Genomic DNA, 25,559 nt, shown 5'->3' on the forward strand with positions numbered 1-25,559 from the left:
CCACACTACCCTGCTTCAGCGAAATATTCACACTTTCCCGTCAGTTACCTAGAGCATCGGCACTCCCTTGTAACTTTGTCTTCTTTTTAATTTTCTTCTTTAAAATCTTTATGGATCTCATGTTGCTCTTCCTTCATCGTTTTTGATTTTCTTTTTAAAAATCTTAATTTATCTCATGATGCTCTTTCTTCCTTCGTGTACACTTATAATTAGTTTCTGCTTTTATGTCTGAAGCAGATTGAATCTGAAAAACGCTGCAGATAATTTCAATAACAGACGTGGGAATTGGGGTAAAGGATGGATTCCTTTTATTTGTCCTTGCGCAAACAAACTCAATAAAGATGGCAGTGGTGGGATTTGAACCCACGCCTCCGTAGAGACTGGAGCCTTAATCCAGCACCTTAGACCGCTCGGCCACACTACCCTGCTTCAGCAAAGTATTCACACTTTACCGTCAGTTACCTAGAGCATCGGCACTCCCTTGTAACTTTGTCTTCTTTTTAATTATCTTCTTTAAAATCTTTATGGATCTCATGTTGCTCTTCCTTCATCGTTTTTGATTTTCTTTTTAAAAATCTTAATTTATCTCATGTTGCTCTTTCTTCCTTCGTGTACACTTATAATTAGTTTCTGCTTTTATGTCTGAAGCAGATTGAATCTGAAAAAAACAGCAGATAATTTCAATAACAGACGTGGGAATTGGGTTAAAGGCTGGATTCCCTTTATTTGTCCTTGCGGAAACAAACTCAATAAAGATGGCAGTGGTAGGATTTGAACCCACGCCTCCGTAGAGACTGGAGCCTTAATCCAGCGCCTTAGACCGCTCGGCCACACTACCCTGCTTCAGCAAAATATTCACACTTTCCCGTCAGTTACCTAGAGCATCGGCACTCCCTTGTAAGTTTGTCTTCTTTTTAATTTTCTTCTTTAAAATCTTTATGGATCTCATGTTGCTCTTCCTTCATCGTTTTTGATTTTCTTTTTAAAAATCTTAATTTATCTCATGATGCTCTTTTTTCCTTCGTGTACACTTATAATTAGTTTCTGCTTTTATGTCTGAAGCAGATTGAATCTGAAAAACGCTGCAGATAATTTCAATAACAGACGTGGGAATTGGGGTAAAGGATGGATTCCTTTTATTTGTCCTTGCGCAAACAAACTCAATAAAGATAGCAGTGGTGGGATTTGAACCCACGCCTCCGTAGAGACTGGAGCCTTAATCCAGCGCCTTAGACCGCTCGGCCACACTACCCTGCTTCAGCGAAATATTCACACTTTCCCGTCAGTTACCTAGAGCATCGGTACTCCCTTGTAACTTTGTCTTCTTTTTAATTTTCTTCTTTAAAATCTTTATGGATCTCATGTTGCTCTTCCTTCATCGTTTTTGATTTTCTTTTTAAAAATCTTAATTTATCTCATGATGCTCTTTCTTCCTTCGTGTACACTTATAATTAGTTTCTGCTTTTATGTCTGAAGCAGATTGAATCTGAAAAACGCTGCAGATAATTTCAATAAAAGACGTGGGAATTGGGGTAAAGGATGGATTCCTTTTATTTGTCCTTGCGCAAACAAACTCAATAAAGATGGCAGTGGTGGGATTTGAACCCACGCCTCCGTAGAGACTGGAGCCTTAATCCAGCACCTTAGACCGCTCGGCCACACTACCCTGCTTCAGCAAAATATTCACACTTTCCCGTCAGTTACCTAGAGCATCGGTACTCCCTTGTAACTTTGTCTTCTTTTTAATTTTCTTCTTTAAAATCTTTATGGATCTCATGTTGCTCTTCCTTCATCGTTTTTGATTTTCTTTTTAAAAATCTTAATTTATCTCATGATGCTCTTTCTTCCTTCGTGTACACTTATAATTAGTTTCTGCTTTTATGTCTGAAGCAGATTGAATCTGAAAAACGCAGCAGATAATTTCAATAACAGACGTGGGAATTGGGGTTAAGGCTGGATTCCCTTTATTTGTCCTTGCGCAAACAAACTCAATAAAGATGGCAGTGGTGGGATTTGAACCCACGCCTCCGTAGAGACTGGAGCCTTAATCCAGCGCCTTAGACCGCTCGGCCACACTACCCTGCTTTAGCAAAATATTCACACTTTCCCGTCAGTTACCTAGAGCATCGGCACTCCCTTGTAAGTTTGTCTTCTTTTTAATTTTCTTCTTTAAAATCTTTATGGATCTCATGTTGCTCTTCCTTCATCGTTTTTGATTTTCTTTTTAAAAATCTTAATTTATCTCATGATGCTCTTTTTTCCTTCGTGTACACTTATAATTAGTTTCTGCTTTTATGTCTGAAGCAGATTGAATCTGAAAAACGCTGCAGATAATTTCAATAACAGACGTGGGAATTGGGGTAAAGGATGGATTCCTTTTATTTGTCCTTGCGCAAACAAACTCAATAAAGATGGCAGTGGTGGGATTTGAACCCACGCCTCCGTAGAGACTGGAGCCTTAATCCAGCGCCTTAGACCGCTCGGCCACACTACCCTGCTTCAGCGAAATATTCACACTTTCCCGTCAGTTACCTAGAGCATCGGTACTCCCTTGTAACTTTGTCTTCTTTTTAATTTTCTTCTTTAAAATCTTTATGGATCTCATGTTGCTCTTCCTTCATCGTTTTTGATTTTCTTTTTAAAAATCTTAATTTATCTCATGATGCTCTTTCTTCCTTCGTGTACACTTATAATTAGTTTCTGCTTTTATGTCTGAAGCAGATTGAATCTGAAAAACGCTGCAGATAATTTCAATAAAAGACGTGGGAATTGGGGTAAAGGATGGATTCCTTTTATTTGTCCTTGCGCAAACAAACTCAATAAAGATGGCAGTGGTGGGATTTGAACCCACGCCTCCGTAGAGACTGGAGCCTTAATCCAGCACCTTAGACCGCTCGGCCACACTACCCTGCTTCAGCAAAGTATTCACACTTTACCGTCAGTTACCTAGAGCATCGGCACTCCCTTGTAACTTTGTCTTCTTTTTAATTGTCTTCTTTAAAATCTTTATGGATCTCATGTTGCTCTTCCTTCATCGTTTTTGATTTTCTTTTTAAAAATCTTAATTTATCTCATGTTGCTCTTTCTTCCTTCGTGTACACTTACAATTAGTTTCTGCTCTTATGTCTGAAGCAAATTGAATCTGAAAAACGCTGCAGATAATTTCAATAACAGACGTGGGAATTGGGGTTAAGGCTGGATTCCCTTTATTTGTCCTTGCGCAAACAAACTCAATAAAGTTGGCAGTGGTGGGATTTGAACCCACGCCTCCGTAGAGACTGGAGCCTTAATCCAGCGCCTTAGACCGCTCGGCCACACTACCCTGCTTCAGCGAAATATTCACACTTTCCCGTCAGTTACCTAGAGCATCGGTACTCCCTTGTAACTTTGTCTTCTTTTTAATTTTCTTCTTTAAAATCTTTATGGATCTCATGTTGCTCTTCCTTCATCGTTTTTGATTTTCTTTTTAAAAATCTTAATTTATCTCATGATGCTCTTTCTTCCTTCGTGTACACTTATAATTAGTTTCTGCTTTTATGTCTGAAGCAGATTGAATCTGAAAAACGCTGCAGATAATTTCAATAAAAGACGTGGGAATTGGGGTAAAGGATGGATTCCTTTTATTTGTCCTTGCGCAAACAAACTCAATAAAGATGGCAGTGGTGGGATTTGAACCCACGCCTCCGTAGACACTGGAGCCTTAATCCAGCACCTTAGACCGCTCGGCCACACTACCCTGCTTCAGCAAAGTATTCACACTTTACCGTCAGTTACCTAGAGCATCGGCACTCCCTTGTAACTTTGTCTTCTTTTTAATTGTCTTCTTTAAAATCTTTATGGATCTCATGTTGCTCTTCCTTCATCGTTTTTGATTTTCTTTTTAAAAATCTTAATTTATCTCATGTTGCTCTTTCTTCCTTCGTGTACACTTATAATTAGTTTCTGCTTTTATGTCTGAAGCAGATTGAATCTGAAAAACACAGCAGATAATTTCAATAACAGACGTGGGAATTGGGGTAAAGGCTGGATTCCCTTTATTTGTCCTTGCGCAAACAAACTCAATAAAGATGGCAGTGGTGGGATTTGAACCCACGCCTCCGTAGAGACTGGAGCCTTAATCCAGCGCCTTAGACCGCTCGGCCACACTACCCTGCTTCAGCAAAATATTCACACTTTCCCGTCAGTTACCTAGAGCATCGGCACTCCCTTGTAACTTTGTCTTCTTTTTAATTTTCTTCTTTAAAATCTTTCTGGATCTCATGTTGCTCTTCCTTCATCATTTTTGATTTTCTTTTTAAAAATCTTAATTTATTTCATGTTTCTCTTTCTTCCTTCGTGTACACTTACAATTAGTTTCTGCTTTTATGTCTGAAGCAAATTGAATCTGAAAAACGCTGCAGATAATTTCAATAACAGACGTGGGAATTGGGGTTAAGGCTGGATTCCCTTTATTTGTCCTTGCGCAAACAAACTCAATAAAGATGGCAGTGGTGGGATTTGAACCCACGCCTCCGTAGAGACTGGAGCCTTAATCCAGCGCCTTAGACCGCTCGGCCACACTACCCTGCTTCAGCAAAATATTCACACTTTCCCGTCAGTTACCTAGAGCATCGGCACTCCCTTGTAAGTTTGTCTTCTTTTTAATTTTCTTCTTTAAAATCTTTATTGATCTCATGTTGCTCTTCCTTCATCGTTTTTGATTTTCTTTTTAAAAATCTTAATTTATCTCATGATGCTCTTTTTTCCTTCGTGTACACTTATAATTAGTTTCTGCTTTTATGTCTGAAGCAGATTGAATCTGAAAAACGCTGCAGATAATTTCAATAACAGACGTGGGAATTGGGGTAAAGGATGGATTCCTTTTATTTGTCCTTGCGCAAACAAACTCAATAAAGATAGCAGTGGTGGGATTTGAACCCACGCCTCCGTAGAGACTGGAGCCTTAATCCAGCGCCTTAGACCGCTCGGCCACACTACCCTGCTTCAGCGAAATATTCACACTTTCCCGTCAGTTACCTAGAGCATCGGTACTCCCTTGTAACTTTGTCTTCTTTTTAATTTTCTTCTTTAAAATCTTTATGGATCTCATGTTGCTCTTCCTTCATCGTTTTTGATTTTCTTTTTAAAAATCTTAATTTATCTCATGTTGCTCTTTCTTCCTTCGTGTACACTTATAATTAGTTTCTGCTTTTATGTCTGAAGCAGATTGAATCTGAAAAACGCAGCAGATAATTTCAATAACAGACGTGGGAATTGGGGTAAAGGCTGGATTCCCTTTATTTGTCCTTGCGCAAACAAACTCAATAAAGATGGCAGTGGTAGGATTTGAACCCACGCCTCCGTAGAGACTGGAGCCTTAATCCAGCGCCTTAGACCGCTCGGCCACACTACCCTGCTTCAGCAAAATATTCACACTTTCCCGTCAGTTACCTAGAGCATCGGCACTCCCTTGTAACTTTGTCTTCTTTTTAATTTTCTTCTTTAAAATCTTTCTGGATCTCATGTTGCTCTTCCTTCATCATTTTTGATTTTCTTTTTAAAAATCTTAATTTATTTCATGTTTCTCTTTCTTCCTTCGTGTACACTTACAATTAGTTTCTGCTTTTATGTCTGAAGCAAATTGAATCTGAAAAACGCTGCAGATAATTTCAATAACAGACGTGGGAATTGGGGTTAAGGCTGGATTCCCTTTATTTGTCCTTGCGCAAACAAACTCAATACAGTTGGCAGTGGTGGGATTTGAACCCACGCCTCCGTAGAGACTGGAGCCTTAATCCAGCGCCTTAGACCGCTCGGCCACACTAACCTGCTTTAGCAAAATTGTCACACTTTCCCGTCAGTTACCTAGAGCATCGGCACTCCCTTGTAACTTTGTCTTCTTTTTAATTGTCTTCTTTAAAATCTTTATGGATCTCATGTTGCTCTTCCTTCATCGTTTTTGATTTTCTTTTTAAAAATCTTAATTTATCTCATGATGCTCTTTCTTCCTTCGTGTACACTTATAATTAGTTTCTGCTTTTATGTCTGAAGCAGATTGAATCTGAAAAACGCTGCAGATAATTTCAATAAAAGACGTGGGAATTGGGGTAAAGGATGGATTCCTTTTATTTGTCCTTGCGCAAACAAACTCAATAAAGATGGCAGTGGTGTGATTTGAACCCACGCCTCCGTAGAGACTGTTGCCTTAATCCAGCGCCTTAGACCGCTCGGCCACACTACCCTGCTTCAGCGAAATATTCACACTTTCCCGTCAGTTACCTAGAGCATCGGCACTCCCTTGTAACTTTGTCTTCTTTTTAATTTTCTTCTTTAAAATCTTTATGGATCTCATGTTGCTCTTCCTTCATCGTTTTTGATTTTCTTTTTAAAAATCTTAATTTATCTCATGATGCTCTTTTTTCCTTCGTGTACACTTATAATTAGTTTCTGCTTTTATGTCTGAAGCAGATTGAATCTGAAAAACGCTGCAGATAATTTCAATAAAAGACGTGGGAATTGGGGTAAAGGATGGATTCCTTTTATTTGTCCTTGCGCAAACAAACTCAATAAAGATAGCAGTGGTGGGATTTGAACCCACGCCTCCGTAGAGACTGGAGCCTTAATCCAGCGCCTTAGACCGCTCGGCCACACTACCCTGCTTCAGCGAAATATTTACACTTTCCCGTCAGTTACCTAGAGCATCGGTACTCCCTTGTAACTTTGTCTTCTTTTTAATTTTCTTCTTTAAAATCTTTATGGATCTCATGTTGCTCTTCCTTCATCGTTTTTGATTTTCTTTTTAAAAATCTTAATTTATCTCATGTTGCTCTTTCTTCCTTCGTGTACACTTATAATTAGTTTCTGCTTTTATGTCTGAAGCAGATTGAATCTGAAAAACACAGCAGATAATTTCAATAACAGACGTGGGAATTGGGGTAAAGGCTGGATTCCCTTTATTTGTCCTTGCGCAAACAAACTCAATAAAGATGGCAGTGGTAGGATTTGAATCCACGCCTCCGTAGAGACTGGAGCCTTAATCCAGCGCCTTAGACCGCTCGGCCACACTACCCTGCTTCAGCAAAATATTCACACTTTCCCGTCAGTTACCTAGAGCATCGGCACTCCCTTGTAACTTTGTCTTCTTTTTAATTTTCTTCTTTAAAATCTTTCTGGATCTCATGTTGCTCTTCCTTCATCATTTTTGATTTTCTTTTTAAAAATCTTAATTTATTTCATGTTTCTCTTTCTTCCTTCGTGTACACTTACAATTAGTTTCTGCTTTTATGTCTGAAGCAAATTGAATCTGAAAAACGCTGCAGATAATTTCAATAACAGACGTGGGAATTGGGGTTAAGGCTGGATTCCCTTTATTTGTCCTTGCGCAAACAAACTCAATAAAGTTGGCAGTGGTGGGATTTGAACCCACGCCTCCGTAGAGACTGGAGCCTTAATCCAGCGCCTTAGACCGCTCGGCCACACTACCCTGCTTTAGCAAAATTGTCACACTTTCCCGTCAGTTACCTAGAGCATCGGCACTCCCTTGTAACTTTGTCTTCTTTTTAATTGTCTTCTTTAAAATCTTTATGGATCTCATGTTGCTCTTCCTTCATCGTTTTTGATTTTCTTTTTAAAAATCTTAATTTATCTCATGATGCTCTTTCTTCCTTCGTGTACACTTATAATTAGTTTCTGCTTTTATGTCTGAAGCAGATTGAATCTGAAAAACGCTGCAGATAATTTCAATAAAAGACGTGGGAATTGGGGTAAAGGATGGATTCCTTTTATTTGTCCTTGCGCAAACAAACTCAATAAAGATAGCAGTGGTGGGATTTGAACCCACGCCTCCGTAGAGACTGGAGCCTTAATCCAGCGCCTTAGACCGCTCGGCCACACTACCCTGCTTCAGCGAAATATTTACACTTTCCCGTCAGTTACCTAGAGCATCGGTACTCCCTTGTAACTTTGTCTTCTTTTTAATTTTCTTCTTTAAAATCTTTATGGATCTCATGTTGCTCTTCCTTCATCGTTTTTGATTTTCTTTTTAAAAATCTTAATTTATCTCATGTTGCTCTTTCTTCCTTCGTGTACACTTATAATTAGTTTCTGCTTTTATGTCTGAAGCAGATTGAATCTGAAAAACACAGCAGATAATTTCAATAACAGACGTGGGAATTGGGGTAAAGGCTGGATTCCCTTTATTTGTCCTTGCGCAAACAAACTCAATAAAGATGGCAGTGGTAGGATTTGAATCCACGCCTCCGTAGAGACTGGAGCCTTAATCCAGCGCCTTAGACCGCTCGGCCACACTACCCTGCTTCAGCAAAATATTCACACTTTCCCGTCAGTTACCTAGAGCATCGGCACTCCCTTGTAACTTTGTCTTCTTTTTAATTTTCTTCTTTAAAATCTTTCTGGATCTCATGTTGCTCTTCCTTCATCATTTTTGATTTTCTTTTTAAAAATCTTAATTTATTTCATGTTTCTCTTTCTTCCTTCGTGTACACTTACAATTAGTTTCTGCTTTTATGTCTGAAGCAAATTGAATCTGAAAAACGCTGCAGATAATTTCAATAACAGACGTGGGAATTGGGGTTAAGGCTGGATTCCCTTTATTTGTCCTTGCGCAAACAAACTCAATAAAGTTGGCAGTGGTGGGATTTGAACCCACGCCTCCGTAGAGACTGGAGCCTTAATCCAGCGCCTTAGACCGCTCGGCCACACTAACCTGCTTTAGCAAAATTGTCACACTTTCCCGTCAGTTACCTAGAGCATCGGCACTCCCTTGTAACTTTGTCTTCTTTTTAATTGTCTTCTTTAAAATCTTTATGGATCTCATGTTGCTCTTCCTTCATCGTTTTTGATTTTCTTTTTAAAAATCTTAATTTATCTCATGATGCTCTTTCTTCCTTCGTGTACACTTATAATTAGTTTCTGCTTTTATGTCTGAAGCAGATTGAATCTGAAAAACGCTGCAGATAATTTCAATAAAAGACGTGGGAATTGGGGTAAAGGATGGATTCCTTTTATTTGTCCTTGCGCAAACAAACTCAATAAAGATGGCAGTGGTGTGATTTGAAACCACGCCTCCGTAGAGACTGTTGCCTTAATCCAGCGCCTTAGACCGCTCGGCCACACTACCCTGCTTCAGCGAAATATTCACACTTTCCCGTCAGTTACCTAGAGCATCGGCACTCCCTTGTAACTTTGTCTTCTTTTTAATTTTCTTCTTTAAAATCTTTATGGATCTCATGTTGCTCTTCCTTCATCGTTTTTGATTTTCTTTTTAAAAATCTTAATTTATCTCATGATGCTCTTTCTTCCTTCGTGTACACTTATAATTAGTTTCTGCTTTTATGTCTGAAGCAGATTGAATCTGAAAAACGCTGCAGATAATTTCAATAAAAGACGTGGGAATTGGGGTAAAGGATGGATTCCTTTTATTTGTCCTTGCGCAAACAAACTCAATAAAGATGGCAGTGGTGTGATTTGAACCCACGCCTCCGTAGAGACTGTTGCCTTAATCCAGCGCCTTAGACCGCTCGGCCACACTACCCTGCTTCAGCGAAATATTCACACTTTCCCGTCAGTTACCTAGAGCATCGGCACTCCCTTGTAACTTTGTCTTCTTTTTAATTTTCTTCTTTAAAATCTTTATGGATCTCATGTTGCTCTTCCTTCATCGTTTTTGATTTTCTTTTTAAAAATCTTAATTTATCTCATGATGCTCTTTCTTCCTTCGTGTACACTTATAATTAGTTTCTGCTTTTATGTCTGAAGCAGATTGAATCTGAAAAACGCTGCAGATAATTTCAATAAAAGACGTGGGAATTGGGGTAAAGGATGGATTCCTTTTATTTGTCCTTGCGCAAACAAACTCAATAAAGATGGCAGTGGTGTGATTTGAACCCACGCCTCCGTAGAGACTGGAGCCTTAATCCAGCGCCTTAGACCGCTCGGCCACACTACCCTGCTTCAGCAAAATATTCACACTTTCCCGTCAGTTACCTAGAGCATCGGCACTCCCTTGTAACTTTGTCTTCTTTTTAATTTTCTTCTTTAAAATCTTTCTGGATCTCATGTTGCTCTTCCTTCATCGTTTTTGATTTTCTTTTTAAAAATCTTAATTTATCTCATGTTTCTCTTTCTTCCGTCGTGTACACTTACAATTAGTTTCTGCTTTTATGTCTGAAGCAAATTGAATCTGAAAAACGCTGCAGATAATTTCAATAACAGACGTGGGAATTGGGGTTAAGGCTGGATTCCCTTTATTTGTCCTTGCGCAAACAAACTCAATAAAGTTGGCAGTGGTGGGATTTGAACCCACGCCTCCGTAGAGACTGGAGCCTTAATCCAGCGCCTTAGACCGCTCGGCCACACTACCCTGCTTAGCAAAATGTTCACACTTTCCCGTCAGTTACCTAGAGCATCGGCACTCCCTTGTAACTTTGTCTTCTTTTTAATTTTCTTCTTTAAAATCTTTCTGGATCTCATGTTGCTCTTCCTTCATCATTTTTGATTTTCTTTTTAAAAATCTTAATTTATCTCATGTTTCTCTTTCTTCCTTCGTGTACACTTACAATTAGTTTCTGCTTTTATGTCTGAAGCAAATTGAATCTGAAAAACGCTGCAGATAATTTCAATAACAGACGTGGGAATTGGGGTTAAGGCTGGATTCCCTTTATTTGTCCTTGCGCAAACAAACTCAATAAAGTTGGCAGTGGTGGGATTTGAACCCACGCCTCCGTAGAGACTGGAGCCTTAATCCAGCGCCTTAGACCGCTCGGCCACACTACCCTGCTTAGCAAAATGTTCACACTTTCCCGTCAGTTACCTAGAGCATCGGCACTCCCTTGTAACTTTGTATTCTTTTTAATTTTCTTCTTTAGATTCTTTATGGATCTCATGTTGCTCTTCCTTCATCGTTTTTGATTTTCTTTTAAAAAATCTTAATTTATCTCATGTTGCTCTTTCTTCCTTCGTGTACACTTATAATTAGTTTCTGCTTTTATGTCTGAAGCAGATTGAATCTGACAAACGCAGCAGATAATTTCAATAACAGACGTGGGAATTGGGGTAAAGGCTGGATTCCCTTTATTTGTCCGGTATCCTTGGTGGCCTTGTTTGAGAACTATTACTGTTTTCTGGTGAGAAAAAGTTGCAGCGGTGGACTTTGCACCCACACCTCTGATAAGACTGGGATCATTAAATCCAGTGCTCTGGACAGCTCGGCCACAGTACCCACAGTTAAAATTGACTGCTGGGATCGACGCACAGCCCAGTCCAACTTTCCTTGTTTCCAATCAAGGCTTTGACGTGAACAACCACCGGTAGGAGGTGCGTCTGCCACCGCGAGAGGACAGGACTTGCTGGCTGATTGGTTAAGGCGATGGACTGCACGTGTGAGTTGCAACCCCATCCATTCCACACAACATTGTTATTTTCTTCCTGGCATGGTCCTACATGAACGTAAAAACCCTGAAAAAAAGCAGAACATGTGATAGCTTGCGCAAACAAACTCAATAAAGTTGGCAGTGGTGGGATTTGAACCCACGACTCCATAGAGACTGGAGCCTTAATCCAGCGCCTTAGACCGCTCGGCCACACTACCCTGCGTAGCAAAATGTTCACACTTTCCCGTCAGTTACCTAGAGCATCGGCACTCCCTTGTAACTTTGTATTCTTTTTAATTTTCTTCTTTAGATTCTTTATGGATCTCATGTTGCTCTTCCTTCATCGTTTTTGATTTTCTTTTTAAAAATCTTAATTTATCTCATGTTGCTCTTTCTTCCTTCGTGTACACTTATAATTAGTTTCTGCTTTTATGTCTGAAGCAGATTGAATCTGAGAAACGCAGCAGATAATTTCAATAACAGACGTGGGAATTAGGGTAAAGGCTGGATTCCCTTTATTTGTCCGGTATCCTTGGTGGCCTTGTTTGAGAACCATTACTGTTTTCTGTTGAGAAAATGTTGCAGCGGTGGACTTTGCTCCCACACCTCTGAAAAGACTGGGATCCTTAAATCCAGTGCTCTGGACAGCTCAGCCACAGTACCCACTGTTAAAATGGACTGCTGGGATCGACGCACAGCCCAGTCCAACTTTCCTTGTTTCCAATCAAGGCTTTGACGTGAACAACCACCGGTAGGAGGTGCGTCTGCCACCGCGAGAGGACAGGACTTGCTGGCTGATTGGTTAAGGCGATGGACTGCACGTGTGAGTTGCAACCCCATCCATTCCACACAACATTGTTATTTTCTTCCTGGCATGGTCCTACATGAACGTAAAAACCCTGAAAAAAAGCAGAACATGTGATAGCTTGCGCAAACAAACTCAATAAAGTTGGCAGTGGTGGGATTTGAACCCACGCCGCCGTAGAGACTGGAGCCTTAATCCAGCGCCTTAGACCGCTCGGCCACACTACCCTGCTCAGCAAAATGTTCACACTTTCCCGTCAGTTACCTAGAGCATCGGCACTCCCTTGTAACTTTGTATTCTTTTTAATTTTCTTCTTTAGATTCTTTATGGATCTCATGTTGCTCTTCCTTCATCGTTTTTGATTTTCTTTTTAAAAATCTTAATTTATCTCATGTTGCTCTTTCTTCCTTCGTGTACACTTATAATTAGTTTCTGCTTTTATGTCTGAAGCAGATTGAATCTGAAAAACGCTGCAGATAATTTCAATAAAAGACGTGGGAATTGGGGTAAAGGATGGATTCCTTTTATTTGTCCTTGCGCAAACAAACTCAATAAAGATGGCAGTGGTGTGATTTGAACCCACGCCTCCGTAGAGACTGGAGCCTTAATCCAGCGCCTTAGACCGCTCGGCCACACTACCCTGCTTCAGCAAAATATTCACACTTTCCCGTCAGTTACCTAGAGCATCGGCACTCCCTTGTAACTTTGTCTTCTTTTTAATTTTCTTCTTTAAAATCTTTCTGGATCTCATGTTGCTCTTCCTTCATCATTTTTGATTTTCTTTTTAAAAATCTTAATTTATCTCATGTTTCTCTTTCTTCCTTCGTGTACACTTACAATTAGTTTCTGCTTTTATGTCTGAAGCAAATTGAATCTGAAAAACGCTGCAGATAATTTCAATAACAGACGTGGGAATTGGGGTTAAGGCTGGATTCCCTTTATTTGTCCTTGCGCAAACAAACTCAATAAAGTTGGCAGTGGTGGGATTTGAACCCACGCCTCCGTAGAGACTGGAGCCTTAATCCAGCGCCTTAGACCGCTCGGCCACACTACCCTGCTTAGCAAAATGTTCACACTTTCCCGTCAGTTACCTAGAGCATCGGCACTCCCTTGTAACTTTGTCTTCTTTTTAATTTTCTTCTTTAAAATCTTTCTGGATCTCATGTTGCTCTTCCTTCATCATTTTTGATTTTCTTTTTAAAAATCTTAATTTATCTCATGTTTCTCTTTCTTCCTTCGTGTACACTTACAATTAGTTTCTGCTTTTATGTCTGAAGCAAATTGAATCTGAAAAACGCTGCAGATAATTTCAATAACAGACGTGGGAATTGGGGTTAAGGCTGGATTCCCTTTATTTGTCCTTGCGCAAACAAACTCAATAAAGTTGGCAGTGGTGGGATTTGAACCCACGCCTCCGTAGAGACTGGAGCCTTAATCCAGCGCCTTAGACCGCTCGGCCACACTACCCTGCTTAGCAAAATGTTCACACTTTCCCGTCAGTTACCTAGAGCATCGGCACTCCCTTGTAACTTTGTATTCTTTTTAATTTTCTTCTTTAGATTCTTTATGGATCTCATGTTGCTCTTCCTTCATCGTTTTTGATTTTCTTTTAAAAAATCTTAATTTATCTCATGTTGCTCTTTCTTCCTTCGTGTACACTTATAATTAGTTTCTGCTTTTATGTCTGAAGCAGATTGAATCTGACAAACGCAGCAGATAATTTCAATAACAGACGTGGGAATTGGGGTAAAGGCTGGATTCCCTTTATTTGTCCGGTATCCTTGGTGGCCTTGTTTGAGAACCATTACTGTTTTCTGTTGAGAAAATGTTGCAGCGGTGGACTTTGCACCCACACCTCTGATAAGACTGGGATCCTTAAATCCAGTGCTCTGGACAGCTCGGCCACAGTACCCACTGTTAAAATGGACTGCTGGGATCGACGCACAGCCCAGTCCAACTTTCCTTGTTTCCAATCAAGGCTTTGACGTGAACAACCACCGGTAGGAGGTGCGTCTGCCACCGCGAGAGGACAGGACTTGCTGGCTGATTGGTTAAGGCGATGGACTGCACGTGTGAGTTGCAACCCCATCCATTCCACACAACATTGTTATTTTCTTCCTGGCATGGTCCTACATGAACGTAAAAACCCTGAAAAAAAGCAGAACATGTGATAGCTTGCGCAAACAAACTCAATAAAGTTGGCAGTGGTGGGATTTGAACCCACGCCTCCATAGAGACTGGAGCCTTAATCCAGCGCCTTAGACCGCTCGGCCACACTACCCTGCTTAGCAAAGTTTTCACACTTTCCCGTCAGTTACCTAGAGCATCGGCACTCCCTTGTAACTTTGTATTCTTTTTAATTTTCTTCTTTAGATTCTTTATGGATCTCATGTTGCTCTTCCTTCATCGTTTTTGATTTTCTTTTTAAAAATCTTAATTTATCTCATGTTGCTCTTTCTTCCTTCGTGTACACTTATAATTAGTTTCTGCTTTTATGTCTGAAGCAGATTGAATCTGAGAAACGCAGCAGATAATTTCAATAACAGACGTGGGAATTAGGGTAAAGGCTGGATTCCCTTTATTTGTCCGGTATCCTTGGTGGCCTTGTTTGAGAACCATTACTGTTTTCTGTTGAGAAAATGTTGCAGCGGTGGACTTTGCTCCCACACCTCTGAAAAGACTGGGATCCTTAAATCCAGTGCTCTGGACAGCTCAGCCACAGTACCCACTGTTAAAATGGACTGCTGGGATCGACGCACAGCCCAGTCCAACTTTCCTTGTTTCCAATCAAGGCTTTGACGTGAACAACCACCGGTAGGAGGTGCGTCTGCCACCGCGAGAGGACAGGACTTGCTGGCTGATTGGTTAAGGCGATGGACTGCACGTGTGAGTTGCAACCCCATCCATTCCACACAACATTGTTATTTTCTTCCTGGCATGGTCCTACATGAACGTAAAAACCCTGAAAAAAAGCAGAACATGTGATAGCTTGCGCAAACAAACTCAATAAAGTTGGCAGTGGTGGGATTTGAACCCACGCCTCCGTAGAGACTGGAGCCTTAATCCAGCGCCTTAGACCGCTCGGCCACACTACCCTGCTTAGCAAAATGTTCACACTTTCCCGTCAGTTACCTAGAGCATCGGCACTCCCTTGTAACTTTGTATTCTTTTTAATTTTCTTCTTTAGATTCTTTATGGATCTCATGTTGCTCTTCCTTCATCGTTTTTGATTTTCTTTTTAAAAATCTTAATTTATCTCATGTTGCTCTTTCTTCCTTCGTGTACACTTATAATTAGTTTCTGCTTTTATGTCTGAAGCAGATTGAATCTGAGAAACGCAGCAGATAATTTCAATAACAGACGTGGGAATTAGGGTAAAGGCTGGATTCCCTTTATTTGTCCGGTATCCTTGGTGGCCTTGTTTGAGAACCATTACTGTTTTCTGTTGAGAAAATGTTGCAGCGGTGGACTTTGCTCCCACACCTCTGAAAAGACTGGGATCCTTAAATCCAGTGCTCTGGACAGCTCAGCCACAGTACCCACTGTTAAAATGGACTGCTGGGATCGACGCACAGCCCAGTCCAACTTTCCTTGTTTCCAATCAAGGCTTTGACGTGAACAACCACCGGTAGGAGGTGCGTCTGCCACCGCGAGAGGACAGGACTTGCTGGCTGATTGGTTAAGGCGATGGACTGCACGTGTGAGTTGCAACCCCATCCATTCCACACAACATTGTTATTTTCTTCCTGGCATGGTCCTACATGAACGTAAAAACCCTGAAAAAAAGCAGAACATGTGATAGCTTGCGCAAACAAACTCAATAAAGTTGGCAGTGGTGGGATTTGAACCCACGCCTCCGTAGAGACTGGAGCCTTAATCCAGCGCCTTAGACCGCTCGGCCACACTACCCTGCTTAGCAAAATGTTCACACTTTCCCGTCAGTTACCTAGAGCATCGGCACTCCCTTGTAACTTTGTATTCTTTTTAATTTTCTTCTTTAGATTCTTTATGGATCTCATGTTGCTCTTCCTTCATCGTTTTTGATTTTCTTTTTAAAAATCTTAATTTATCTCATGTTGCTCTTTCTTCCTTCGTGTACACTTATAATTAGTTTCTGCTTTTATGTCTGAAGCAGATTGAATCTGAGAAACGCAGCAGATAATTTCAATAACAGACGTGGGAATTAGGGTAAAGGCTGGATTCCCTTTATTTGTCCGGTATCCTTGGTGGCCTTGTTTGAGAACCATTACTGTTTTCTGTTGAGAAAATGTTGCAGCGGTGGACTTTGCTCCCACACCTCTGAAAAGACTGGGATCCTTAAATCCAGTGCTCTGGACAGCTCAGCCACAGTACCCACTGTTAAAATGGACTGCTGGGATCGACGCACAGCCCAGTCCAACTTTCCTTGTTTCCAATCAAGGCTTTGACGTGAACAACCACCGGTAGGAGGTGCGTCTGCCACCGCGAGAGGACAGGACTTGCTGGCTGATTGGTTAAGGCGATGGACTGCACGTGTGAGTTGCAACCCCATCCATTCCACACAACATTGTTATTTTCTTCCTGGCATGGTCCTACATGAATGTAAAAACCCTGAAAAAAAGCAGAACATGTGATAGCTTGCGCAAACAAACTCAATAAATTTGGCAGTGGTGGGATTTGAACCCACGCCTCCGTAGAGACTGGAGCCTTAATCCAGCGCCTTAGACCGCTCAGCCACACTACCCTGCTTAGCAAAATGTTCACACTTTCCCGTCAGTTACCTAGAGCATCGGCACTCCCTTGTAACTTTGTCTTCTTTTTAATTTTCTTCTTTAAAATCTTTCTGGATCTCATGTTGCTCTTCCTTCATCATTTTTGATTTTCTTTTTAAAAATCTTAATTTATCTCATGTTTCTCTTTCTTCCTTCGTGTACACTTACAATTAGTTTCTGCTTTTATGTCTGAAGCAAATTGAATCTGAAAAACGCTGCAGATAATTTCAATAACAGACGTGGGAATTGGGGTTAAGGCTGGATTCCCTTTATTTGTCCTTGCGCAAACAAACTCAATAAAGTTGGCAGTGGTGGGATTTGAACCCACGCCTCCGTAGAGACTGGAGCCTTAATCCAGCGCCTTAGACCGCTCGGCCACACTACCCTGCTTAGCAAAATGTTCACACTTTCCCGTCAGTTACCTAGAGCATCGGCACTCCCTTGTAACTTTGTCTTCTTTTTAATTTTCTTCTTTAAAATCTTTCTGGATCTCATGTTGCTCTTCCTTCATCATTTTTGATTTTCTTTTTAAAAATCTTAATTTATCTCATGTTTCTCTTTCTTCCTTCGTGTACACTTACAATTAGTTTCTGCTTTTATGTCTGAAGCAAATTGAATCTGAAAAACGCTGCAGATAATTTCAATAACAGACGTGGGAATTGGGGTTAAGGCTGGATTCCCTTTATTTGTCCTTGCGCAAACAAACTCAATAAAGTTGGCAGTGGTGGGATTTGAACCCACGCCTCTGATAAGACTGGGATCCTTAAATCCAGTGCTCTGGACAGCTCGGCCACAGTACCCACTGTTAAAATGGACTGCTGGGATCGACGCACAGCCCAGTCCAACTTTCCTTGTTTCCAATCAAGGCTTTGACGTGAACAACCACCGGTAGGAGGTGCGTCTGCCACCGCGAGAGGACAGGACTTGCTGGCTGATTGGTTAAGGCGATGGACTGCACGTGTGAGTTGCAACCCCATCCATTCCACACAACATTGTTATTTTCTTCCTGGCATGGTCCTACATGAACGTAAAAACCCTGAAAAAAAGCAGAACATGTGATAGCTTGCGCAAACAAACTCAATAAAGTTGGCAGTGGTGGGATTTGAACCCACGCCTCCATAGAGACTGGAGCCTTAATCCAGCGCCTTAGACCGCTCGGCCACACTACCCTGCTTAGCAAAGTTTTCACACTTTCCCGTCAGTTACCTAGAGCATCGGCACTCCCTTGTAACTTTGTATTCTTTTTAATTTTCTTCTTTAGATTCTTTATGGATCTCATGTTGCTCTTCCTTCATCGTTTTTGATTTTCTTTTTAAAAATCTTAATTTATCTCATGTTGCTCTTTCTTCCTTCGTGTACACTTATAATTAGTTTCTGCTTTTATGTCTGAAGCAGATTGAATCTGAGAAACGCAGCAGATAATTTCAATAACAGACGTGGGAATTAGGGTAAAGGCTGGATTCCCTTTATTTGTCCGGTATCCTTGGTGGCCTTGTTTGAGAACCATTACTGTTTTCTGTTGAGAAAATGTTGCAGCGGTGGACTTTGCTCCCACACCTCTGAAAAGACTGGGATCCTTAAATCCAGTGCTCTGGACAGCTCAGCCACAGTACCCACTGTTAAAATGGACTGCTGGGATCGACGCACAGCCCAGTCCAACTTTCCTTGTTTCCAATCAAGGCTTTGACGTGAACAACCACCGGTAGGAGGTGCGTCTGCCACCGCGAGAGGACAGGACTTGCTGGCTGATTGGTTAAGGCGATGGACTGCACGTGTGAGTTGCAACCCCATCCATTCCACACAACATTGTTATTTTCTTCCTGGCATGGTCCTACATGAACGTAAAAACCCTGAAAAAAAGCAGAACATGTGATAGCTTGCGCAAACAAACTCAATAAAGTTGGCAGTGGTGGGATTTGAACCCACGCCTCCGTAGAGACTGGAGCCTTAATCCAGCGCCTTAGACCGCTCGGCCACACTACCCTGCTTAGCAAAATGTTCACACTTTCCCGTCAGTTACCTAGAGCATCGGCACTCCCTTGTAACTTTGTATTCTTTTTAATTTTCTTCTTTAGATTCTTTATGGATCTCATGTTGCTCTTCCTTCATCGTTTTTGATTTTCTTTTTAAAAATCTTAATTTATCTCATGTTGCTCTTTCTTCCTTCGTGTACACTTATAATTAGTTTCTGCTTTTATGTCTGAAGCAGATTGAATCTGAGAAACGCAGCAGATAATTTCAATAACAGACGTGGGAATTGGGGTAAAGGCAGGATTCCCTTTATTTGTCCGGTATCCTTGGTGGCCTTGTTTGAGAACCATTACTGTTTTCTGTTGAGAAAAAGTTGCAGCGGTGGACTTTGCACCCACACCTCTGAAAAGACTGGGATCCTTAAATCCAGTGCTCTGGACAGCTCGGCCACAGTACCCACTGTTAAAATGGACTGCTGGGATCGACGCACAGCCCAGTCCAACTTTCCTTGTTTCCAATCAAGGCTTTGACGTGAACAACCACCGGTAGGAGGTGCGTCTGCCACCGCGAGAGGACAGGACTTGCTGGCTGATTGGTTAAGGCGATGGACTGCACGTGTGAGTTGCAACCCCATCCATTCCACACAACATTGTTATTTTCTTCCTGGCATGGTCCTACATGAACGTAAAAACCCTGAAAAAAAGCAGAACATGTGATAGCTTGCGCAAACAAACTCAATAAAGTTGGCAGTGGTGGGATTTGAACCCACGCCTCCGTAGAGACTGGAGCCTTAATCCAGCGCCTTAGACCGCTCGGCCACACTACCCTGCTTAGCAAAATGTTCACACTTTCCCGTCAGTTACCTAGAGCATCGGCACTCCCTTGTAACTTTGTATTCTTTTTAATTTTCTTCTTTAGATTCTTTATGGATCTCATGTTGCTCTTCCTTCATCGTTTTTGATTTTCTTTTTAAAAATCTTAATTTATCTCATGTTGCTCTTTCTTCCTTCGTGTACACTTATAATTAGTTTCTGCTTTTATGTCTGAAGCAGATTGAATCTGAGAAACGCAGCAGATAATTTCAATAACAGACGTGGGAATTAGGGTAAAGGCTGGATTCCCTTTATTTGTCCGGTATCCTTGGTGGCCTTGTTTGAGAACCATTACTGTTTTCTGTTGAGAAAATGTTGCAGCGGTGGACTTTGCTCCCACACCTCTGAAAAGACTGGGATCCTTAAATCCAGTGCTCTGGACAGCTCAGCCACAGTACCCACTGTTAAAATGGACTGCTGGGATCGACGCACAGCCCAGTCCAACTTTCCTTGTTTCCAATCAAGGCTTTGACGTGAACAACCACCGGTAGGAGGTGCGTCTGCCACCGCGAGAGGACAGGACTTGCTGGCTGATTGGTTAAGGCGATGGACTGCACGTGTGAGTTGCAACCCCATCCATTCCACACAACATTGTTATTTTCTTCCTGGCATGGTCCTACATGAACGTAAAAACCCTGAAAAAAAGCAGAACATGTGATAGCTTGCGCAAACAAACTCAATAAAGTTGGCAGTGGTGGGATTTGAACCCACGCCTCCGTAGAGACTGGAGCCTTAATCCAGCGCCTTAGACCGCTCAGCCACACTACCCTGCTTAGCAAAATGTTCACACTTTCCCGTCAGTTACCTAGAGCATCGGCACTCCCTTGTAACTTTGTATTCTTTTTAATTTTCTTCTTTAGATTCTTTATGGATCTCATGTTGCTCTTCCTTCATCGTTTTTGATTTTCTTTTTAAAAATCTTAATTTATCTCATGTTGCTCTTTCTTCCTTCGTGTACACTTATAATTAGTTTCTGCTTTTATGTCTGAAGCAGATTGAATCTGACAAACGCAGCAGATAATTTCAATAACAGACGTGGGAATTAGGGTAAAGGCTGGATTCCCTTTATTTGTCCGGTATCCTTGGTGGCCTTGTTTGAGAACTATTACTGTTTTCTGGTGAGAAAAAGTTGCAGCGGTGGACTTTGCACCCACACCTCTGATAAGACTGGGATCATTAAATCCAGTGCTCTGGACAGCTCGGCCACAGTACCCACAGTTAAAATTGACTGCTGGGATCGACGCACAGCCCAGTCCAACTTTCCTTGTTTCCAATCAAGGCTTTGACGTGAACAACCACCGGTAGGAGGTGCGTCTGCCACCGCGAGAGGACAGGACTTGCTGGCTGATTGGTTAAGGCGATGGACTGCACGTGTGAGTTGCAACCCCATCCATTCCACACAACATTGTTATTTTCTTCCTGGCATGGTCCTACATGAACATAAAAACCCTGAAAAAAAGAAGAACATGTGATAGCTTGCGCAAACAAACTCAATAAAGTTGGCAGTGGTGGGATTTGAACCCACGCCTCCGTAGAGACTGGAGCCTTAATCCAGCTCCTTAGACCGCTCGGCCACACTACCCTGCTTAGCAAAATGTTCACACTTTCCCGTCAGTTACCTAGAGCATCGGCACTCCCTTGTAACTTTGTATTCTTTTTAATTTTCTTCTTTAGATTCTTTATGGATCTCATGTTGCTCTTCCTTCATCGTTTTTGATTTTCTTTTAAAAAATCTTAATTTATCTCATGTTGCTCTTTCTTCCTTCGTGTACACTTATAATTAGTTTCTGCTTTTATGTCTGAAGCAGATTGAATCTGAGAAACGCAGCAGATAATTTCAATAACAGACGTGGGAATTAGGGTAAAGGCTGGATTCCCTTTATTTGTCCGGTATCCTTGGTGGCCTTGTTTGAGAACCATTACTGTTTTCTGTTGAGAAAATGTTGCAGCGGTGGACTTTGCTCCCACACCTCTGAAAAGACTGGGATCCTTAAATCCAGTGCTCTGGACAGCTCAGCCACAGTACCCACTGTTAAAATGGACTGCTGGGATCGACGCACAGCCCAGTCCAACTTTCCTTGTTTCCAATCAAGGCTTTGACGTGAACAACCACCGGTAGGAGGTGCGTCTGCCACCGCGAGAGGACAGGACTTGCTGGCTGATTGGTTAAGGCGATGGACTGCACGTGTGAGTTGCAACCCCATCCATTCCACACAACATTGTTATTTTCTTCCTGGCATGGTCCTACATGAACGTAAAAACCCTGAAAAAAAGCAGAACATGTGATAGCTTGCGCAAACAAACTCAATAAAGATGGCAGTGGTGGGATTTGAACCCACGCCTCCGTAGAGACTGGAGCCTTAATCCAGCGCCTTAGACCGCTCGGCCACACTACCCTGCTACAGCAAAATGTTCACACTTTCCCGTCAGTTACCTAGAGCATCGGCACTCCCTTGTAACTTTGTCTTCTTTTTAATTTTCTTCTTTAGAATCTTTATGGATCTCATGTTGCTCTTCCTTCATCGTTTTTGATTTTCTTTTTAAAAATCTTAATTTATCTCATGTTGCTCTTTCTTCCTTCGTGTACACTTATAATTAGTTTCTGCTTTTATGTCTGAAGCAGATTGAATCTGAGAAACGCAGCAGATAATTTCAATAACAGACGTGGGAATTAGGGTAAAGGCTGGATTCCCTTTATTTGTCCGGTATCCTTGGTGGCCTTGTTTGAGAACCATTACTGTTTTCTGGTGAGAAAAAGTTGCAGCGGTGGACTTTGCACCCACACCTCTGATAAGACTGGGATCCTTAAATCCAGTGCTCTGGACAGCTCGGCCACAGTACCCACTGTTAAAATGGACTGCTGGGATCGACGCACGGCCCAGTCCAACTTTCCTTGTTTCCAATCAAGGCTTTGACGTGAACAACCACCGGTAGGAGGTGCGTCTGCCACCGCGAGAGGACAGGACTTGCTGGCTGATTGGTTAAGGCGATGGACTGCACGTGTGAGTTGCAACCCCATCCATTCCACACAACATTGTTATTTTCTTCCTGGCATGGTCCTACATGAACGTAAAAACCCTGAAAAAAAGCAGAACATGTGATAGCTTGCGCAAACAAACTCAATAAAGTTGGCAGTGGTGGGATTTGAACCCACGCCTCCGTAGAGACTGGAGCCTTAATCCAGCGCCTTAGACCGCTCGGCCACACTACCCTGCTTAGCAAAATGTTCACACTTTCCCGTCAGTTACCTAGAGCATCGGCACTCCCTTGTAACTTTGTATTCTTTTTAATTTTCTTCTTTAGATTCTTTATGGATCTCATGTTGCTCTTCCTTCATCGTTTTTGATTTTCTTTTTAAAAATCTTAATTTATCTCATGTTGCTCTTTCTTCCTTCGTGTACACTTATAATTAGTTTCTGCTTTTATGTCTGAAGCAGATTGAATCTGAGAAACGCAGCAGATAATTTCAATAACAGACGTGGGAATTAGGGTAAAGGCTGGATTCCCTTTATTTGTCCGGTATCCTTGGTGGCCTTGTTTGAGAACCATTACTGTTTTCTGGTGAGAAAAAGTTGCAGCGGTGGACTTTGCACCCACACCTCTGATAAGACTGGGATCCTTAAATCCAGTGCTCTGGACAGCTCGGCCACAGTACCCACTGTTAAAATGGACTGCTGGGATCGACGCACAGCCCAGTCCAACTTTCCTTGTTTCCAATCAAGGCTTTGACGTGAACAACCACCGGTAGGAGGTGCGTCTGCCACCGCGAGAGGACAGGACTTGCTGGCTGATTGGTTAAGGCGATGGACTGCACGTGTGAGTTGCAACCCCATCCATTCCACACAACATTGTTATTTTCTTCCTGGCATGGTCCTACATGAACGTAAAAACCCTGAAAAAAAGCAGAACATGTGATAGCTTGCGCAAACAAACTCAATAAAGTTGGCAGTGGTGGGATTTGAACCCACGCCTCCGTAGAGACTGGAGCCTTAATCCAGCGCCTTAGACCGCTCGGCCACACTACCCTGCTTAGCAAAATGTTCACACTTTCCCGTCAGTTACCTAGAGCATCGGCACTCCCTTGTAACTTTGTATTCTTTTTAATTTTCTTCTTTAGATTCTTTATGGATCTCATGTTGCTCTTCCTTCATCGTTTTTGATTTTCTTTTTAAAAATCTTAATTTATCTCATGTTGCTCTTTCTTCCTTCGTGTACACTTATAATTAGTTTCTGCTTTTATGTCTGAAGCAGATTGAATCTGAGAAACGCAGCAGATAATTTCAATAACAGACGTGGGAATTAGGGTAAAGGCTGGATTCCCTTTATTTGTCCGGTATCCTTGGTGGCCTTGTTTGAGAACCATTACTGTTTTCTGTTGAGAAAATGTTGCAGCGGTGGACTTTGCTCCCACACCTCTGAAAAGACTGGGATCCTTAAATCCAGTGCTCTGGACAGCTCAGCCACAGTACCCACTGTTAAAATGGACTGCTGGGATCGACGCACAGCCCAGTCCAACTTTCCTTGTTTCCAATCAAGGCTTTGACGTGAACAACCACCGGTAGGAGGTGCGTCTGCCACCGCGAGAGGACAGGACTTGCTGGCTGATTGGTTAAGGCGATGGACTGCACGTGTGAGTTGCAACCCCATCCATTCCACACAACATTGTTATTTTCTTCCTGGCATGGTCCTACATGAACGTAAAAACCCTGAAAAAAAGCAGAACATGTGATAGCTTGCGCAAACAAACTCAATAAAGTTGGCAGTGGTGGGATTTGAACCCACGCCTCCGTAGAGACTGGAGCCTTAATCCAGCGCCTTAGACCGCTCGGCCACACTACCCTGCTTAGCAAAATGTTCACACTTTCCCGTCAGTTACCTAGAGCATCGGCACTCCCTTGTAACTTTGTCTTCTTTTTAATTTTCTTCTTTAGATTCTTTATGGATCTCATGTTGCTCTTCCTTCATCGTTTTTGATTTTCTTTTAAAAAATCTTAATTTATCTCATGTTGCTCTTTCTTCCTTCGTGTACACTTATAATTAGTTTCTGCTTTTATGTCTGAAGCAGATTGAATCTGAGAAACGCAGCAGATAATTTCAATAACAGACGTGGGAATTAGGGTAAAGGCTGGATTCCCTTTATTTGTCCGGTATCCTTGGTGGCCTTGTTTGAGAACCATTACTGTTTTCTGGTGAGAAAAAGTTGCAGCGGTGGACTTTGCACCCACACCTCTGATAAGACTGGGATCCTTAAATCCAGTGCTCTGGACAGCTCGGCCACAGTACCCACTGTTAAAATGGACTGCTGGGATCGACGCACAGCCCAGTCCAACTTTCCTTGTTTCCAATCAAGGCTTTGACGTGAACAACCACCGGTAGGAGGTGCGTCTGCCACCGCGAGAGGACAGGACTTGCTGGCTGATTGGTTAAGGCGATGGACTGCACGTGTGAGTTGCAACCCCATCCATTCCAACACAACATTGTTATTTTCTTCCTGGCATGGTCCTACATGAACGTAAAAACCCTGAAAAAAAGCAGAACATGTGATAGCTTGCGCAAACAAACTCAATAAAGTTGGCAGTGGTGGGATTTGAACCCACGCCTCCGTAGAGACTGGAGCCTTAATCCAGCGCCTTAGACCGCTCGGCCACACTACCCTGCTTAGCAAAATGTTCACACTTTCCCGTCAGTTACCTAGAGCATCGGCACTCCCTTGTAACTTTGTATTCTTTTTAATTTTCTTCTTTAGATTCTTTATGGATCTCATGTTGCTCTTCCTTCATCGTTTTTGATT

General features: G+C 41.9%; 43 non-coding genes across 43 annotated transcripts; all 43 read right to left on the reverse strand.

The window, feature by feature from the left end:
• Nucleotides 1-342: 342 nt before the first annotated feature.
• Nucleotides 343-424, reverse strand: trnal-aag (transfer RNA leucine (anticodon AAG)). The gene has a single exon. It is a non-coding gene; the product is annotated as a tRNA-Leu (tRNA).
• A 332-nt stretch (nt 425-756) lies between these two features.
• Nucleotides 757-838, reverse strand: trnal-aag (transfer RNA leucine (anticodon AAG)). Its single transcript has one exon. It is a non-coding gene; the product is annotated as a tRNA-Leu (tRNA).
• Nucleotides 839-1,170: 332 nt separating this feature from the next.
• trnal-aag (transfer RNA leucine (anticodon AAG)) lies at nt 1,171-1,252 on the reverse strand. Its single transcript has one exon. It is a non-coding gene; the product is annotated as a tRNA-Leu (tRNA).
• Nucleotides 1,253-1,584: 332 nt separating this feature from the next.
• Nucleotides 1,585-1,666, reverse strand: trnal-aag (transfer RNA leucine (anticodon AAG)). Its single transcript has one exon. It is a non-coding gene; the product is annotated as a tRNA-Leu (tRNA).
• Nucleotides 1,667-1,998: 332 nt separating this feature from the next.
• Nucleotides 1,999-2,080, reverse strand: trnal-aag (transfer RNA leucine (anticodon AAG)). Its single transcript has one exon. It is a non-coding gene; the product is annotated as a tRNA-Leu (tRNA).
• Nucleotides 2,081-2,412: 332 nt separating this feature from the next.
• trnal-aag (transfer RNA leucine (anticodon AAG)) lies at nt 2,413-2,494 on the reverse strand. Its single transcript has one exon. It is a non-coding gene; the product is annotated as a tRNA-Leu (tRNA).
• Nucleotides 2,495-2,826: 332 nt separating this feature from the next.
• On the reverse strand, nt 2,827-2,908 carry trnal-aag (transfer RNA leucine (anticodon AAG)). Its single transcript has one exon. It is a non-coding gene; the product is annotated as a tRNA-Leu (tRNA).
• A 332-nt stretch (nt 2,909-3,240) lies between these two features.
• trnal-aag (transfer RNA leucine (anticodon AAG)) lies at nt 3,241-3,322 on the reverse strand. The gene has a single exon. It is a non-coding gene; the product is annotated as a tRNA-Leu (tRNA).
• A 332-nt stretch (nt 3,323-3,654) lies between these two features.
• trnal-aag (transfer RNA leucine (anticodon AAG)) lies at nt 3,655-3,736 on the reverse strand. The gene has a single exon. It is a non-coding gene; the product is annotated as a tRNA-Leu (tRNA).
• Nucleotides 3,737-4,068: 332 nt separating this feature from the next.
• trnal-aag (transfer RNA leucine (anticodon AAG)) lies at nt 4,069-4,150 on the reverse strand. The gene has a single exon. It is a non-coding gene; the product is annotated as a tRNA-Leu (tRNA).
• Nucleotides 4,151-4,482: 332 nt separating this feature from the next.
• Nucleotides 4,483-4,564, reverse strand: trnal-aag (transfer RNA leucine (anticodon AAG)). Its single transcript has one exon. It is a non-coding gene; the product is annotated as a tRNA-Leu (tRNA).
• A 332-nt stretch (nt 4,565-4,896) lies between these two features.
• Nucleotides 4,897-4,978, reverse strand: trnal-aag (transfer RNA leucine (anticodon AAG)). The gene has a single exon. It is a non-coding gene; the product is annotated as a tRNA-Leu (tRNA).
• A 332-nt stretch (nt 4,979-5,310) lies between these two features.
• Nucleotides 5,311-5,392, reverse strand: trnal-aag (transfer RNA leucine (anticodon AAG)). Its single transcript has one exon. It is a non-coding gene; the product is annotated as a tRNA-Leu (tRNA).
• Nucleotides 5,393-5,724: 332 nt separating this feature from the next.
• Nucleotides 5,725-5,807, reverse strand: trnal-aag (transfer RNA leucine (anticodon AAG)). Its single transcript has one exon. It is a non-coding gene; the product is annotated as a tRNA-Leu (tRNA).
• A 745-nt stretch (nt 5,808-6,552) lies between these two features.
• On the reverse strand, nt 6,553-6,634 carry trnal-aag (transfer RNA leucine (anticodon AAG)). Its single transcript has one exon. It is a non-coding gene; the product is annotated as a tRNA-Leu (tRNA).
• A 332-nt stretch (nt 6,635-6,966) lies between these two features.
• On the reverse strand, nt 6,967-7,048 carry trnal-aag (transfer RNA leucine (anticodon AAG)). The gene has a single exon. It is a non-coding gene; the product is annotated as a tRNA-Leu (tRNA).
• Nucleotides 7,049-7,380: 332 nt separating this feature from the next.
• Nucleotides 7,381-7,462, reverse strand: trnal-aag (transfer RNA leucine (anticodon AAG)). The gene has a single exon. It is a non-coding gene; the product is annotated as a tRNA-Leu (tRNA).
• A 332-nt stretch (nt 7,463-7,794) lies between these two features.
• trnal-aag (transfer RNA leucine (anticodon AAG)) lies at nt 7,795-7,876 on the reverse strand. Its single transcript has one exon. It is a non-coding gene; the product is annotated as a tRNA-Leu (tRNA).
• Nucleotides 7,877-8,208: 332 nt separating this feature from the next.
• trnal-aag (transfer RNA leucine (anticodon AAG)) lies at nt 8,209-8,290 on the reverse strand. Its single transcript has one exon. It is a non-coding gene; the product is annotated as a tRNA-Leu (tRNA).
• A 332-nt stretch (nt 8,291-8,622) lies between these two features.
• Nucleotides 8,623-8,705, reverse strand: trnal-aag (transfer RNA leucine (anticodon AAG)). The gene has a single exon. It is a non-coding gene; the product is annotated as a tRNA-Leu (tRNA).
• A 1,159-nt stretch (nt 8,706-9,864) lies between these two features.
• Nucleotides 9,865-9,946, reverse strand: trnal-aag (transfer RNA leucine (anticodon AAG)). Its single transcript has one exon. It is a non-coding gene; the product is annotated as a tRNA-Leu (tRNA).
• Nucleotides 9,947-10,278: 332 nt separating this feature from the next.
• trnal-aag (transfer RNA leucine (anticodon AAG)) lies at nt 10,279-10,360 on the reverse strand. Its single transcript has one exon. It is a non-coding gene; the product is annotated as a tRNA-Leu (tRNA).
• Nucleotides 10,361-10,691: 331 nt separating this feature from the next.
• Nucleotides 10,692-10,773, reverse strand: trnal-aag (transfer RNA leucine (anticodon AAG)). Its single transcript has one exon. It is a non-coding gene; the product is annotated as a tRNA-Leu (tRNA).
• Nucleotides 10,774-11,505: 732 nt separating this feature from the next.
• trnal-aag (transfer RNA leucine (anticodon AAG)) lies at nt 11,506-11,587 on the reverse strand. Its single transcript has one exon. It is a non-coding gene; the product is annotated as a tRNA-Leu (tRNA).
• Nucleotides 11,588-12,319: 732 nt separating this feature from the next.
• On the reverse strand, nt 12,320-12,401 carry trnal-aag (transfer RNA leucine (anticodon AAG)). Its single transcript has one exon. It is a non-coding gene; the product is annotated as a tRNA-Leu (tRNA).
• A 331-nt stretch (nt 12,402-12,732) lies between these two features.
• On the reverse strand, nt 12,733-12,814 carry trnal-aag (transfer RNA leucine (anticodon AAG)). The gene has a single exon. It is a non-coding gene; the product is annotated as a tRNA-Leu (tRNA).
• A 332-nt stretch (nt 12,815-13,146) lies between these two features.
• On the reverse strand, nt 13,147-13,228 carry trnal-aag (transfer RNA leucine (anticodon AAG)). Its single transcript has one exon. It is a non-coding gene; the product is annotated as a tRNA-Leu (tRNA).
• A 331-nt stretch (nt 13,229-13,559) lies between these two features.
• Nucleotides 13,560-13,641, reverse strand: trnal-aag (transfer RNA leucine (anticodon AAG)). The gene has a single exon. It is a non-coding gene; the product is annotated as a tRNA-Leu (tRNA).
• A 732-nt stretch (nt 13,642-14,373) lies between these two features.
• Nucleotides 14,374-14,455, reverse strand: trnal-aag (transfer RNA leucine (anticodon AAG)). Its single transcript has one exon. It is a non-coding gene; the product is annotated as a tRNA-Leu (tRNA).
• Nucleotides 14,456-15,187: 732 nt separating this feature from the next.
• trnal-aag (transfer RNA leucine (anticodon AAG)) lies at nt 15,188-15,269 on the reverse strand. The gene has a single exon. It is a non-coding gene; the product is annotated as a tRNA-Leu (tRNA).
• A 732-nt stretch (nt 15,270-16,001) lies between these two features.
• On the reverse strand, nt 16,002-16,083 carry trnal-aag (transfer RNA leucine (anticodon AAG)). Its single transcript has one exon. It is a non-coding gene; the product is annotated as a tRNA-Leu (tRNA).
• Nucleotides 16,084-16,815: 732 nt separating this feature from the next.
• On the reverse strand, nt 16,816-16,897 carry trnal-aag (transfer RNA leucine (anticodon AAG)). The gene has a single exon. It is a non-coding gene; the product is annotated as a tRNA-Leu (tRNA).
• Nucleotides 16,898-17,228: 331 nt separating this feature from the next.
• trnal-aag (transfer RNA leucine (anticodon AAG)) lies at nt 17,229-17,310 on the reverse strand. Its single transcript has one exon. It is a non-coding gene; the product is annotated as a tRNA-Leu (tRNA).
• A 702-nt stretch (nt 17,311-18,012) lies between these two features.
• On the reverse strand, nt 18,013-18,094 carry trnal-aag (transfer RNA leucine (anticodon AAG)). The gene has a single exon. It is a non-coding gene; the product is annotated as a tRNA-Leu (tRNA).
• Nucleotides 18,095-18,826: 732 nt separating this feature from the next.
• Nucleotides 18,827-18,908, reverse strand: trnal-aag (transfer RNA leucine (anticodon AAG)). Its single transcript has one exon. It is a non-coding gene; the product is annotated as a tRNA-Leu (tRNA).
• A 732-nt stretch (nt 18,909-19,640) lies between these two features.
• Nucleotides 19,641-19,722, reverse strand: trnal-aag (transfer RNA leucine (anticodon AAG)). Its single transcript has one exon. It is a non-coding gene; the product is annotated as a tRNA-Leu (tRNA).
• A 732-nt stretch (nt 19,723-20,454) lies between these two features.
• trnal-aag (transfer RNA leucine (anticodon AAG)) lies at nt 20,455-20,536 on the reverse strand. The gene has a single exon. It is a non-coding gene; the product is annotated as a tRNA-Leu (tRNA).
• Nucleotides 20,537-21,268: 732 nt separating this feature from the next.
• trnal-aag (transfer RNA leucine (anticodon AAG)) lies at nt 21,269-21,350 on the reverse strand. Its single transcript has one exon. It is a non-coding gene; the product is annotated as a tRNA-Leu (tRNA).
• A 732-nt stretch (nt 21,351-22,082) lies between these two features.
• trnal-aag (transfer RNA leucine (anticodon AAG)) lies at nt 22,083-22,164 on the reverse strand. The gene has a single exon. It is a non-coding gene; the product is annotated as a tRNA-Leu (tRNA).
• A 733-nt stretch (nt 22,165-22,897) lies between these two features.
• Nucleotides 22,898-22,979, reverse strand: trnal-aag (transfer RNA leucine (anticodon AAG)). The gene has a single exon. It is a non-coding gene; the product is annotated as a tRNA-Leu (tRNA).
• Nucleotides 22,980-23,711: 732 nt separating this feature from the next.
• Nucleotides 23,712-23,793, reverse strand: trnal-aag (transfer RNA leucine (anticodon AAG)). Its single transcript has one exon. It is a non-coding gene; the product is annotated as a tRNA-Leu (tRNA).
• A 732-nt stretch (nt 23,794-24,525) lies between these two features.
• Nucleotides 24,526-24,607, reverse strand: trnal-aag (transfer RNA leucine (anticodon AAG)). The gene has a single exon. It is a non-coding gene; the product is annotated as a tRNA-Leu (tRNA).
• Nucleotides 24,608-25,340: 733 nt separating this feature from the next.
• Nucleotides 25,341-25,422, reverse strand: trnal-aag (transfer RNA leucine (anticodon AAG)). Its single transcript has one exon. It is a non-coding gene; the product is annotated as a tRNA-Leu (tRNA).
• Nucleotides 25,423-25,559: the final 137 nt, after the last annotated feature.

The sequence above is a fragment of the Salvelinus alpinus genome, chromosome 2 (genome assembly GCF_045679555.1).
Source record: "Salvelinus alpinus chromosome 2, SLU_Salpinus.1, whole genome shotgun sequence".
Lineage (NCBI taxonomy): Eukaryota > Metazoa > Chordata > Actinopteri > Salmoniformes > Salmonidae > Salvelinus > Salvelinus alpinus.